Source organism: Colobus angolensis, unplaced genomic scaffold (assembly GCF_000951035.1).
Source record: "Colobus angolensis palliatus isolate OR3802 unplaced genomic scaffold, Cang.pa_1.0 Scaffold73, whole genome shotgun sequence".
NCBI lineage: Eukaryota > Metazoa > Chordata > Mammalia > Primates > Cercopithecidae > Colobus > Colobus angolensis.
The window spans coordinates 8,972,576-8,987,216 of NW_012121043.1; positions in this window are offsets into that span (position 1 = coordinate 8,972,576).

A 14,641-nucleotide genomic window follows, 5' to 3' on the forward strand; every position below is an offset into this window, starting at 1 on the left:
GGTTTTATCAACAAGGGTGGCTTGAGGTTGCCGTCAGCAGAAAGAATAAAGTGTTATACTCAGGAATGATCAGGAAGAAATTGTGAATCTTCAGATCAGCTCCGTATGCAATTCCTATACTCCCTGTGTCGTAAACAACATAATCTTACCCAAAGAGAGTTCTGACCTTTGTTTTTGGCTTCTTGGGGCTAGTCTCTAAACCCTTAGGGTGGCATACCCAATACAAGCATCTTTGTCGGAGAGCCTTGTGTCACACTGGATAGCATAACAATGTGATTTAGGGTGGGCGCTTTTAATCATGTAGTATCAGCAGACAGAGGAGCTGGAAACTTGAGACTGCATCACCTTTGTGGACAATCAATGGTACCTGTGTGATTCAGCCCAAAGTGAAACACTGAACACCAAGTCTCAGAAGGTTGATAGTACTCCACGTGTACTGCCACACACTGATGCTTGGAAAGTAATGCCGACTCTCTCTCTTTTTCTCTCTCAATGGACTTTATTTTTAGAGTAGTTTTACGTTAATAGCAAAACTGAGAGGAAAGTACGTGGAATAGACTTCCATATCTACCTAGCCTCCTTACATGCATAGCCTGCCCTATCATTATCCCCCAACAGAGCGGTACATGTGTTACAATTGATGGACCTACATTGACACATTATTATCACCCAATGTCAGTAGTAAACATTAGAGTTAACAAGTGATCTCTTATATTCTATGGGTTTGGGCAAATGTGTAATGACATGTATTCACATTATAGTATCACATAGTTACATTGCCATAAAAATCCGCTGTGCTCTGCCTATTCATCTATCCCTCACCCAACATTTGTTGCACCCACAGATATATTTACTGTCTCCACACTTTCACCTTTTCCAGGATGTCATATAGTTAGAATCATAGCATATGTAGCCTTTTCAGATTGGTTTCTTTCACTTAGTAATATGTATTTAACTTCCTCCCTCTGCCCCCTGTCCCCCGTGTCTTTTCATGATTTGATTGCTCATTTCTTTTTAGCACTGAATAATATTGCATTGTCTGCATCTTCCATAGTTTACTTATCCCTTCACTTGCTGAAAGACACCTTGATTGCTTCCAAGTTTTGACAATTATGAATAGAACTGCTATAATCTTTGGTGTACACGTTTTTGTGTGGGTTTTCAGTTTTCAACTCCTTTGGGTAAATACCAAGAAGCATGATTGCGGGTCATATGGTGAGAGTAGGTCTACTTTTGAAAGAAACCACTAAACCACCTTTTAAAGGGACTATACCATTTTGCTTTCCCACTAGTAATAAGAGTTCCTGCATCTACACATCGTTTTCAGCATCTGATGTCAGTTTTCTAGATTTTGACATTCTTAACATTCTTCAACACACTTGTGTCATGTGTTAGTTCCAGGAGTTATTTTTGCTGACTCTTGAAATTTTTACTTAGATGATTATGTGATCTGTGAATAAAGACAGTTTTATTTCTTCCTTTCCTATCATTACACCTTTTGTTTTCCTTTCTCATCTTGTTGCCTTTTCTAGGACTGCCAGTATGACATTGTAAAGCAATACTGAGTGGAGATCTTTACCTTTTTCCTAATCTCAGTGAGAAATCAAGTTTCTCAGTGCAAGAATCTCTTTTCAGTCTTTTTCATGTTGGTTCCTCCTTATGATCATTTTCATCACACTCTTCAGCTCCCAGCATCCCCTTTTCCTTTTTCTGAAACTTCCTTGCCTTACATGACTCTATGTGGAGCAATGAGATAAAAATAGAGAAAAAATAATAATGTTCAGACCACAAAAGGAATCTTTTTTGACTTCCTCTGGTCCAAGAGAAATATTTTATTTCAAAGTTTGTGTACCTCCATGCTCCTTGGCCATCATTGCCACCACCATTATTTCTTCCACCTCTACCACCACTGTAGCTACCAGGGGAGTACAGTTTTATCAGTGGGGCTTGCCTGAAAACAGGACCAGAAAGGCAGAGACAGAGGATCCAGAGAGATAGAGAGAGAGACAGAGAGAGGGAGAGAGAGAGAAAGATGGAGATGAGGGGGGGTGTGTAGTTTCCACTTTAAAATCAAAGGGTTTATTTTGTTTTCTTTGTTTTGTTCCTATTTTTTATTCTTCTTGGAGACATTTCTGTCTGTATCAGTTATGCAGTTACGCAGTTCCGGGATCAGGCTGCCTTGCAGAAGATATGGGTTGAAAAAAACAAAAACAAGAAAAACGAAACAAAACAAAATGAAATAAAAGGAGAAAAAGAGTGAATATACCACTGCATTAGTTCTTGGAATTTATTTCCTTTTCAAGTTTCCCCGCAATTATTTACTTTTCAGAAACTATAGGTATTTTATGTATTCCGCTTAGGTGATGGTGGTGGTGGTTGTAGTCACTCAGCTTAGGTGAATATGGATGTCTGTCCTGTAATGTTTAAAACTTATAAATTCTATTATTTGAATAAAACCATATAATTGCAGCTATAGCTGTTTTTCCTTATGACACATTTGTATGGAATAAAAGCCACAGTTAAAATGAAAAAATAAAGCAGAAGTAAAGTAATACTAGAAAGAATTTCCATTCCATAATTGTATTTTCTTAAATCTCTTTTTTCTTTTACTACTATTCATAATTTCATCAACAAAAACATTGGCATGCTAGATTCATATTTCATTTACTTATTCACATGACAGTTAACATAAAAACTGAACATATAAGTAACCTCTTTTTTTATGTTCGTTGATCCTTGGCAGCAGGCTTTTACGTTTATTTTCTATACTAAGCACTGTACTAAGAATAATTAGTTTTGGAGTAAGGCAACAATTTTCTCTGAGACTTTCAAATCTTGTTTACTTTGTTAAGATAGTAGAATAAAAATGCTGAGTCTTTCAGCCTATGAATAAGCAATCAGTCACGAAATATATTTCTAATTAAATTCAGTATTTCCACTCTAAGTTGCTGCACATAAAATTTAACCAGTTGAAGAATTGAACATCTAATGAATTCGCATATATATATGCCCATTTTGCTACTTGTTTTGGTCACCAATGTAACCTATTTCTAAACACATTTTAGTATTGTCAGAACTCTTAAATTTCAAAGCTACTTCAAAGATATTACAAGTAAATGGGTTTTGAGTATAATTGTTTGTTCTAAATCAGTTTTATGTCCTGTTGAGATTTAGAGATAGAATATTTAATGTATCTAATTTGAATATTGGTCTTACTGATCAAAAGGAAAATAATGTATTCCTAATCAAGCCATCAAACAATTTGAATCTATTTTGGAGACGTGGTGATTGAGAAAACAACAGAACAACTGAGTATTTTGTGGGTTTTTTTAGTGAAAGGTTGTGCTGTTTTGGTTGAATAGTCAATCAATATTGTGATAGACAAGTCACATTAATTTCTTCTCTTTTCTTGGCCTTATAATTTGCCTACCAAATAGGCATCACATTTCACTTAACTTACCCAGCACAATTGTGAATTTTTTCTCTATATTTTCCACTTTTCAACTAACACATAATAATTAGACATATTTATGAGGTATATATGTCTTCTTACATGTACATAATATTTAAACATTAAATCAGAGTAATTAGAATATCTGTCACTTCAAATATTTATTATTTCTTGTGTTGAAAAGATTCAAGTCTCTCCTAGCTATTTTGAATTATACAATAAACAATCAACCATAGCCACCATATTGTGCTATCAAACACAAGAATCTATTTCTTCTATCCGACCATTTATTTCTATACCATTAACCAAAAGCTGTTTATTCCTGTGACACTGTATGCCTCCCAGCTTCCAGAAACCACCATTCTACTCACCACCTCGTTGAAACCAGCTTTTTAAAGATTCCACATATGAGAGAGTCCATGTAATATTTGGCTTCCTGTGCCTGGCTTACTTCACTGAACACAGTGTTCTCCAGGCTGAACAAAGTTGTTGCAAATAATAGCATTTCATTTTTTGTGGCTGCATAATATTCCAATGTGTGTATGTCTATGTACATATGGCATATATATGTATATGCCATATCTTTTTTACCCATTCATCCACTGGCATATATATGGCATATATCTATGGCATATATATGTGTATATATGTGTATATATATCTCTAATATAAATTATTATATACACCAATAAACTATTGGTGAGAAGTGACCAGGAGCAGTGGCTTACACCTGTAATCCCAGCACTTTTGGAGGTCAAGGCAGGCGGATCACGAGGTCAGGAGATCGAGACCATCCTGGCTAACACAGTGAAACCCGATCTGTACTAAAAATACAAAAAATTAGCTGGGCATGGTGTCAGGTGCCTATACATGTATATGTATGCCATATGTTCTTTACCCATTCATCCACTAGTGGACACTTAGGTTGATTCCATATCTTGGCTATTGTTGACAGTGCTGCAATAAACATGGAAGTTTAGATAGCTCTTCAATATACTAATTTTATTTCTTCTGGATTTATAACCAGCAATGGCATTGCTGGATCACATGGTAGATCTATTTTGAATTATTTGAGGCATCACTTAATTTTTTCCCATAATTTCTGCATTTATTCAATTCTCAGCAACAGTGTAGAAGAATTCCCCTTTCTCTGCATCTTGACCATTATCTGTTTTATTTTTGTATTTTTATTTCAGCCATTTTATCTAGAGTGAGATGACATTTCACTGTGCTTTTGATTTTCCTTTCCCTGATGATTAGTGATGTTGACATTTTATTGTGTACCTGGGGGTCATTTTTATGCCATCTTTTAAAAAATATTTGCTCAAATGTTTTATCAGTTTTTAAAATTTGATTTTTTTTTGTTGCTTTTCTTTTTCTTTTCTTTTTTTTTGTTGTGGAATTGTTTGAGTTCTTTGTGTATTCTGGTTTTTATTCTCTCATCATGGATAGTATGCAAATATTTTCTCCTATTCTATAGGATGTCTCTTCTTTTATTTTTTGGTGGTTTCCCTTGCTGTCCAGAAGCATTTTAGCTTGATGTAATTCCATTTATCTGTTCTTGCTTTTCTTGCCTCTGATTTTAAGATCTTACCCCAAAAATCTTTGCTCAGACTAATGTCCTGAATCCTGAAGAGTTCCCAAAATTTTCTTCTAGTATTTTTATAGTTACAGGTCTTACATCCAAATCTTTAATTCATTTTATTTGTTTTTGTGTGTGTGTGTATTATAAGAGATAGGGGTCTAGTTTCATTTTTGTGCATACAAATATCCAGTTTTCATAGCACCATTTATTGAAGGGACTGTTCTTTCCCTAATGTATATTATTGACACCTTTGTTAAAAGTGAGTTGGGTGTAAATGCATACATTTATTTTTGTATTCTCTTGTATGTCATTGGTCTATATGTCTATATTTATGCTATTACCATGCTGTTTGGTTACTATAGCTTTGTATATTATTTGAAGTTAAGTAGTGTAATTTCTTCAACTTTTTCCTTTTTGTTCATGTTTGCCTTGAATATATGAGGGCATTTTTGGTTCTATACCAATTTTAAGATTGTCTCTTCTATTTCTGTGAAGATTGTCATTGATATTTTGATAGGAATTGCATGAAGTCTGTAGATTGCTTTGAGTAGTATGGGCATTTTAACAACATCAATTATCTGAATCCAAGAACATAGGATTTTTTTTTTTCATTTTTGGTGTCTTCTTCAAATTCTTTCATTTGCATTTGCTATATTTTGTTGTAGAGATCTTTCCTTTCTTTAGTTGAATTTATTCCAGGGTACTTTTTTTTTTTGGTAGCTAAATGGGGTTGCATATATATATATATATTAGATTGACTGCTGTTGGTACAAATAAATACTACTGATTTTTGTGTATTGATTTTGTATCCTGAAACTTTACTGAATTTATTAGTAGTTTTTTTCTTTTTTTGGTAGAGTCTTAGGTTTTTCTAAATTCAAAATCATGTCATTTGCAAACAAGACTAATTTAAAGTTCTTGTTTCCAATTTTGATGTCCTTTATTTCTTTCTTTTACCTAATTACTCTGGCCAGTACTTCCAGTATTATCTTTGATAACGGCAGCAAAAGTGGGCATTTTTTTTTTTGTTCCATTCTTTGCAGAAAAGTTTGTTAATATTTTTCCACTTAGTACTATGTTAGCTATAGGTTTGTCATATATGGCTCTTGGTCACTCTGGTTGCAGGTTTATCAACTTTGTAGATATCGCATAAAGACAGCAACTGGTTTTATTGCTTTTCTATGTTGATTTTATTACTTTTTCTCTGTTGTTTTCTGTTTTCAATTAAATCGAGTCCTCCCCATATTGTTATCATTTTGTTTGTTCTGCTTGCATTGAGTTTACGTTTTAGGATTTTTTCTTTAATTTTAACCATATTATTTTGAGATCTTTTCATTTTCGATTGTAAGCTTTGATGCTGTAAATTTTCCTCTCTATCCTGTTTTAGTTAAATTTTTTTGAATTTTTATTTTATTCGTTTTAAAACATTTGAAATGTATCCTGAGACTGCCTCTTTGACCCATTGGTTATTTTGAAAGTTATTGCCTCTTTTCTGAAACCAAATTATTTTTAAATTATCTTTCCGTATTAATTTCTAATTTAATTCAATTATGGGCTGAGAAATACTGCATATTATTTGTATGCTTTTAACTGTACTGAATTTTTTAGACCACAAAAAAATTCTCAATGAATGCTAATACACACTTAAAAATAGCATGTCCTCTTCTGTTATTAGTGTTATTAAAAACATGTTTAATGGAGATCAGTTGGGTCAAATTCGTTGATAGTTTTACTTGAGTTTTCTACATTCTTACTGATTTTCCTCATCTAAATTCTATCAGTTTGTAAGAAAGAACAGTGATAAAGACACTCCATGCTGTTTCTATTAGCTCTTTACTTCTATTTATTGTTACCTCATGTATTTGGAGTCTCTCTTGTTGGTTATATAGATATCTAAAATTGTTATGACTTTTTGGAGAATTGACTTTACAACAATAGAATTGTCCTTTTTATCCTTGATAATATCTCCTGATCTGAAAGCTATTTGACTTTACTTTTGGTTATTGTTTACATGGTAAATCTTCTCCATTCTTGTGCAAACGTTTTTTATATCTTTATATTTAAATTCTTTTTGACAACATACTCCTTGCTGTTGACAACTATGCTTAATCTGACAATCTCTGTCTTTTACCTAATAAACTTAGACATTTCACATTAATGTGAATACTGATACACATGGATTAAAATTTACAATTAGTTTGTTTTCTAATTGTTCCTTGTCTTTTGTAACTGATAATTTCCTTGTATTCTACCATTTATCAATTTAATTTAGCATTCATTTTTCTTTTGATTTAATGTCCTCTAGTAACAGGTTATTACTATATCTTTTAAAATTTATTTGTGGTTGCCCCAAAATATAATGAATACTTCATCAATTGATCAGAATTTATCTTTATATCATATTATATCACTTTATGTAAAGGGCAAGTACATTACAATAGAACATCTCATATTTCCCTGCCTCTCAAGTTTGGGGTATTATTGTTATATATTTTACTCTATCCTCTGATTTAAGTAGAGTATTTTGTTAACAATTTGTTTTAGATAGCAACTTACCTGTTCAGAATGTTTTAAAATAAGAAACAATTTATTTTATCTTTAAGTCATTGTGTAAACCCAGATTTCTCTCTGGTAATGTATCTTTTTTTATTTTTATTTTTTTGCCTGAAAAACTTCCTTACATAGTTCTTGTAGTATGAAGGTGGGCTGCCAAAAAACCTGTCAGATTTGTTTGTCTGAAGTGGTAATTACTTTTACTTTTCTGTTTGAAAGTTATATTTTTGTCAGTTATATAATTCTCTGTGTGTGTGTGTGCACGTCTGTGTGTGCGTGTGTAAATATATATGCTTTTAAGATACATCCATTCAATGTCTTTTTGTTTTATGGCTTTTCTTTCTTCCTTCTTTCTTTCCTTCCTTTCCTGACTATTCAACAAATCTATTGTAAACGTATAATGTCATTCTCTGTTCTACTTATGGATATGGAATCTCACTGAGACGTTCTCTGAACATATCCCCAAATATGTCCTTAGATGAGTTTCCATTCTTTTCATTTTTTTCCCTCATTTACAGGATTTTTGTCCCACATCCTCTGAGAATTTTATTTACTTCTAGAAAAGAATAATTATATAGAAAATAATGGTTGAGTGTCCATTTACTTTTCTCCTGCTTATATGAAGTTCATGGAAAAGTAAATTCAATTTTGCCTTGTTGAAATCTGCCATTTAATATTGAAATATCTTCTTAAATAAATTTGGTTTTGTTATTACATCATTATAATGCACATTTCTCACATTATTTTTTGCTAATGACTTGTTACTTGCTTTTGATTTTGTATTTATTTTAGACTATGAAAATGATGTTTGACCAGAGGCAAATTCAAGTGATTTTCTTATTTGAGTTCAAAATGGGTCGTAAAACATCAGAGTCAACTTGAAACATCAGCAACTTTATTTGCCAAGGAACTGCTAATGAATGTATGGTGCAGTGGTGGTTCAAGTAGTTTTGCAAAGGAAATGAGAGCCTTGAAGATGAGGAGTGTAGTGGCCAGCCATTGGAAGTCGACAATGACCAATTGAGAGCAATCATCAAAGCTGATCATTTTACAACTACCTGAGAAGTTGCCCAAGAACTCAATGTCTACCATTCTATGGTCATTCCTCATTTGAAGCAAATTGGAAGGGTGAAAAAGCTCAATGAGTGGTGTCTCATGAGCACAGTGAAAATGAAAAAGAATGATCATTTTGAAGTGTCATCTTCTCTTACTCCATGCAACAATGAACCATTTCTTGATCGGATTGTGATGTGCTACGAAAAGTGGCTTTTATGTGACAATTGGTGACAACCAGCTCAGTAACTGGACCCAGAAGAAGCTCCAAAGCATTTCCCAAAGCCAAATTTGCAGCAGAAAAAGGTAATGGTCATTGTTGGGTGTTTTGCTGCCCTTCTGGTCCGCTACAGCTTTCCGCATTCCAGCTAAACCATGTCACCTGAGAAGTATGCTCAGCAAATTGATGAGATGCGCGGAAAACTGCAACTCACGCAGCCAGCATTGGTCAACAGAAAGGACCTAATTCTCCACAACAACACCCAATGGCATGTCGTATAACCAACAATTCAAAAGTTGAATTAATTGGGCTAAGAAATTTTGCCTCATTTGCCATAGTCACCTGATCTCTCCTAACCGACTACCACTTCTTCAAGCATGCAGACACCTTTTTGCAGAGAAAACGCTTCCACAATCATCAGGATGCAGAAAACACTTTCTAAGAATTTCTGGAATCCCAAAGCATGGATTTTTATGCTACAGAAATAAACAAACTTATTTAACTTATTCCTTGTTGGCAAAAATGTGTTCCTATTTTGATAAATAAGCATGTGTTTGAGCCTAGTTATAGATTTAAAATTCATGGTCCAAAACTGCAATTACTTTACCTTAAATATGGTGGGAGGAACTAGAGGCAAAACAAGACAGAAATATGCTGACGCCTAGGCTACCTTTTAAGTCCTCCCTTAAACTGAAATTTGCACATGATGACCTACTCCAACTACACAATTGTCTGGGCTAAACTGTATGTGCTGATTCCTTGTTACTTCTGGAATGGAAAATAAAATACAACAAATAACTTGTAAATTTTAATATATCGTAAATGCCATTTCTTTTTTCAATTTATAACTACAGATTTTTTACCTCAAATACAGTTATGCAGTTTTATAGGATATAAAATATAAATGACATATACAATATGTCAAAATATGCATGTTAAGGTAATTTTTGCCGTAAGTTTATCAATAAATGTATAAAGTTTATTTAGGCTTAATATTAAAAATATTTCTCTCTCATCTGGCATACCTGTGTACTACAACTGCCAGGTAAAAAGGAAATTGAATGAATGCCCTGATAACTCTGTAAATTATTTTTGAGGTTCATGGGAGCATGAAATTCAGCCATGGCATGCTCATCTTTCTCCTCACATCACAAGAAAGTTCAACATGAATGTGTGGGTTTCTTTCACAAATTCAAAGTTTATTTAGGAGAGACTACTCATTATTTCAGGTGGAAAGGATGATTATCTGCTATCTGTTTAAATGCATTTAATATTCCAGGAATAGGCATTAAGTCACACTGAACATATAAACCAAATAGTACTTTGGATATAACAATGTATATATCCATGTTGGATCAGTTGCCTTTTTTAAACCTACTCTCTCTAAATGAACATTGTTTGGTACCCTGCTTTACATATTTACAGACTGCTTTTGAAATGAGTTGTCACCTATTCTCTTGCATTCAGATTTCTTCTTTCACAATATTGTGAATCACTTTTAATTATAAAATGTTTGTTGAATACATAGCGTGAATCAGTTTAAAAGAATGGTCTTTGTTATTAAGATTTCTCTAAATTGGTACTCAACCATCACAATTTTACTGAGATTTAGAAAGTTAACATTTTTTCATAATCTGTAAAATGTGTAAATGACTCTATCTCTGTTTCAGAGTTGGCATAAGGATTAAATGAGTTTCTATTATTTCCAGAACCTTTATTCGTTTGATCACCATCTCCTAGAAACACAATACTTATAACTGATCAAAATACCTGCAATGTGGGTGATTAATGAAAATCATTAATGTGTACTTGCTTTTGATATGAGTTTCTATTAATGAATTTTAAGATATGTTAGATGTTTAAACAGCTCCATACTGTTGGCTTGTTCAGCTTAGATTAAATTAAATATCAAATCTAAGTGAAATGCATGCTTCAAATGCTGCAGTCACATATATATTTTACTTCCCAACAAACAGGTCATTTGTTAGAATTGCAGTTATACAAATTGCTATGGGGAACAATTTTGTGCTCTGAATTTAATCAGGTAAAGCTATAAACATATCAAAGTGTACAAACTACTGCCATTTTAATGTGATTTGTTTACTACAATTTCTCATGTACATGTAAGTGAAATTGGAGTTATATCTATATTCCCTCTGAAAGTTAATTTGTTATCAAAATAAAATTATATTAAATTATGTGTGTATATATGTATGTGTGTATGTGTGTGTATGTATACAGTTTTTTACTTGATTGATAGTACTTAAAATCTTATACTATATATAGAGGCGGGGTTTGTCTATAAAAAAAAATCATCACTGACACCTTTCAAACAAAATTGTGAATTTCTTAGCTTAAGACCAAAATAGAATGAAAAAAAGACAGAAATTATAGCAAAGACATAATACATAGAATTGCAGTTCTAATCTTTTAAATTTTTTCATACAATTAAAGAACAAAAATAAATGTAAAATAACAAGGTAATGTGACCAAGAAAAGCTTGTACTCAGATTATTGTAGATGGAATTTTTCCAGGACAGCCTACATATTTTTCTTATTCACCACTGTAAGCCTGGAGCCCAAGAGACTTTGGTGCCTAATATACTTGGGAAATATTTAAAGAGAAAAATAAGTGAACTAAAAGATGAATGATGAATTAATTAATAAACAAAAGTCCATCTATTTTGTTAAAAATCATATTTTAATAAGTATTATTTATTAATAAGAAACTTTATTCTTAAAATAAATAAAGCAAATATTTATCAAGCACGTGATAAATGTAACATGTCATGTCAAATGTTCCAGAAATGAAGAAATTAATAGACACTGTAGCCGCCTTTATATACTTTATTACCTTCAAAAGAGCACATGGCTACTATTAAAAATATTTCAAAATCAAATGTAAGTGCAATAAAGAAATTCTTGAGGAAGTGGGATCAGCTTTACTTTACAATAAAACATTTTAGCATTGAAATATAATTTACATGTACTAAAATCTGAAGACGTTAAATGCTTATTTGTATGAATTCTGACAATTATATAACCTGCATATTCACCATACAAAACAAGATATATATCTTTCACCTAATATTGTTTTTTCTTGAGCTTTACGTGCCCCACAGACAATCACCCTTATTTCTACCATCATTGTTTACTTTTGCCAGTTCTTGGACTTCACAGAAATAAACCGGTGTAGTGAGTACTCCTGGATTCTTTTGCACAACATGTTTTTGTAATAAAGCAATGTTTAATGTCATAAAAATATATATGCTTAAATATCTGAAATATCGTATAGAGAAAACAAAATAGGATGTGTGAGCTTCCCTCCCCTAACACTTAAGAGACCCTCCCATCTCCTTGCTTACTGGCCCATCTAATGCTTGCTGGAAGAATCTAGGGGCAGAAATTCTGGAGATCCTGAAATATTTGTGGTGACAAACCTCCTTTTCATGATATTAGACTCATATAAATAAAGTGTGCCTTTGTTTTTTGATACCGTTGAGATCTTAGAGTTGTTTTTTATTGCTGTTAGCCTATCCTAACTAAAAAATAAGTAGATATTTTGCTTATTGCTATTTTAAGAACTAATACAAATTAAAAATTAAAAAAAACAAGACGCTTAATTATCCTTGTTGAAGATAAGGGACGAGATCACTTTCTGCCCAGCACTCCTGTCTTTGTGTTTTCTTAGAACATTTACTCCTAGAAAACTTGTAATGGTGAATTATCTGTCTCCTTAAAATATATGCTAATCCTCTTTAAAACTAAATAAGCCTCTTGCCACGTTTTTGGCCTAGGAACATCTTTTTCAAGGACTTGGAAGCCATCTCTTTGAAATGTAATTATCAAGGAAGACAGAGTCCCTATCTGCCGGTTTCTGTGGAAGGCTGGACGCTGAAAGGTTTGGAGCTTACCTTTTGTGGGCACTTAACTCCAAGTTTCAAAACTACCTCTTCCCATAAAAATATGAGAAGTTTATTGTCTCCTTGAATAAAGACAGTTGGCAAAGACGACCACCTCAGTTATGAGGTGAATTCTGGATGAACCATGTGTGATTAATGGTGCTATCAATTTCTCTCTCTTGAGGAGTGGTTACTATTTATTTTGAGAACTTGCGTGCAATGGGTTGTATCTGCTTTGTTATATCAAAGGGTGAGATTTTATTCTGTCTTTGCAACCTCATTAGTGGATTGCTTGTGATGTATATCACATTCTGTTTTAGTGCTTATTCAACAACAAATTTTTTTTTCTCTTCTATATTTGTACACAGTCTTAATGGATTGAGGGAAGATTTCGTTTATAATTACATTTCGCCAACAATTCTGGTGATAATGTCAGGTAGTCCCTGAATTGAGGAGACTAGCTGAAGGTCTGTCTCTGGCCACCCAAGTCAGGTAAGAGACCCTGAACTACCAACAGTTTCTCTCCTCTCTTCTCGGTTGGAATGCTGCCCGAATGACCTACTCTCTGTGACTTCAAGATTTTACTGAATAAGCATGGGCAATATGGGTTCTAAAATCCCAATAAGATCATTATATGGTTAGAAAATAAATAAAATACCTAGAAGTAAACCTAATCAAAAAAGTGAAATGCCTCTAACATGAAAATTATACAATATTTATCAACATATTGAAGAGGACACAAAAAATGGAAAGATATTCTAGGTTCAGGAATTAAAGAAATCAATATGGTTAAAACATCCATACCACCCAAAGCAATCTACAAATTAAATGTAATTCAAATAAAAATACCAATGGAATTCTTCACAGTAATAAAAGAAAAATCCTAAAATGTATATAGAACCACAAAAGATGCAGAGTAGCCAAAGCCATCCTTAGCAAAAAGAACAATACTAGAGGAATCACAATACCTAACTTTAAATTATACCGCACCTAACTTTATAGTAACCAAAACAGCATGGTATTGGCATAAAAACAGGCACATAGACCAATGGAACAGAATAGAGAACCCAAAAACAAATCCATACATCTACAGCAAACTCATTTTCAACAAAGCTGCCAAGAACATGCATTGGGGAAAGGACGGTCTCTTCAATAAGTTGTGCTGAGAAAACTAGATATTCATATGCAGAAGAATGAAACCAGACTCCTATCTCCTTCCAGGTCAAAATGGATTAAAGACTTAAATCTGAAGACTGAAACTATGAACTACTAAAAATAATAAAAACTGTAGAAGCTACAGCATGTTGAAAATCTAGCTAAGATCATTAATAAAGGTGGCTACACTAAACTGCAGATTTTCAATATAGACAAAACAGTCTTATATTGGAAGAAGTTGCCATGTAGGATCCTCATAGCTAAAAATGCTTGCTTTCAGAGTTGCAAAAGATAGGCCTACTCTCCCGTTAGGAGTGAATGCAACTGGTGATTTTAAGTGGAAGCCAATGTTCGTATATCATTTTAACAAATGATTTATGGCCCTTTTAGAATTATGCTAAACCTACTTAGTCTGTGCTTTATAAAGGTAACAAGAAAACCTGAATGATAGTAAATCTGTTCAAATATTTTAAGTATGTTGAGACCTACTGCTCAGAAATACAAAAAAAATCCTTTCAAAATATTACTGTTCGTTGACAATGCACCTGGTCATCCAAGAACTGTAATGCATATGTGTGAGGAGATTAATGTCGCTTTCATGCATGCTAACACAACATCTATTCTGCAGTTTATGGATCAAAGAGTAATTTTGCCTTTCAAGTCTTATTATTTAAGGAATGCATTTTGTAAGGCTGTAGCTGCCATAGAGAATGATGTCTCTG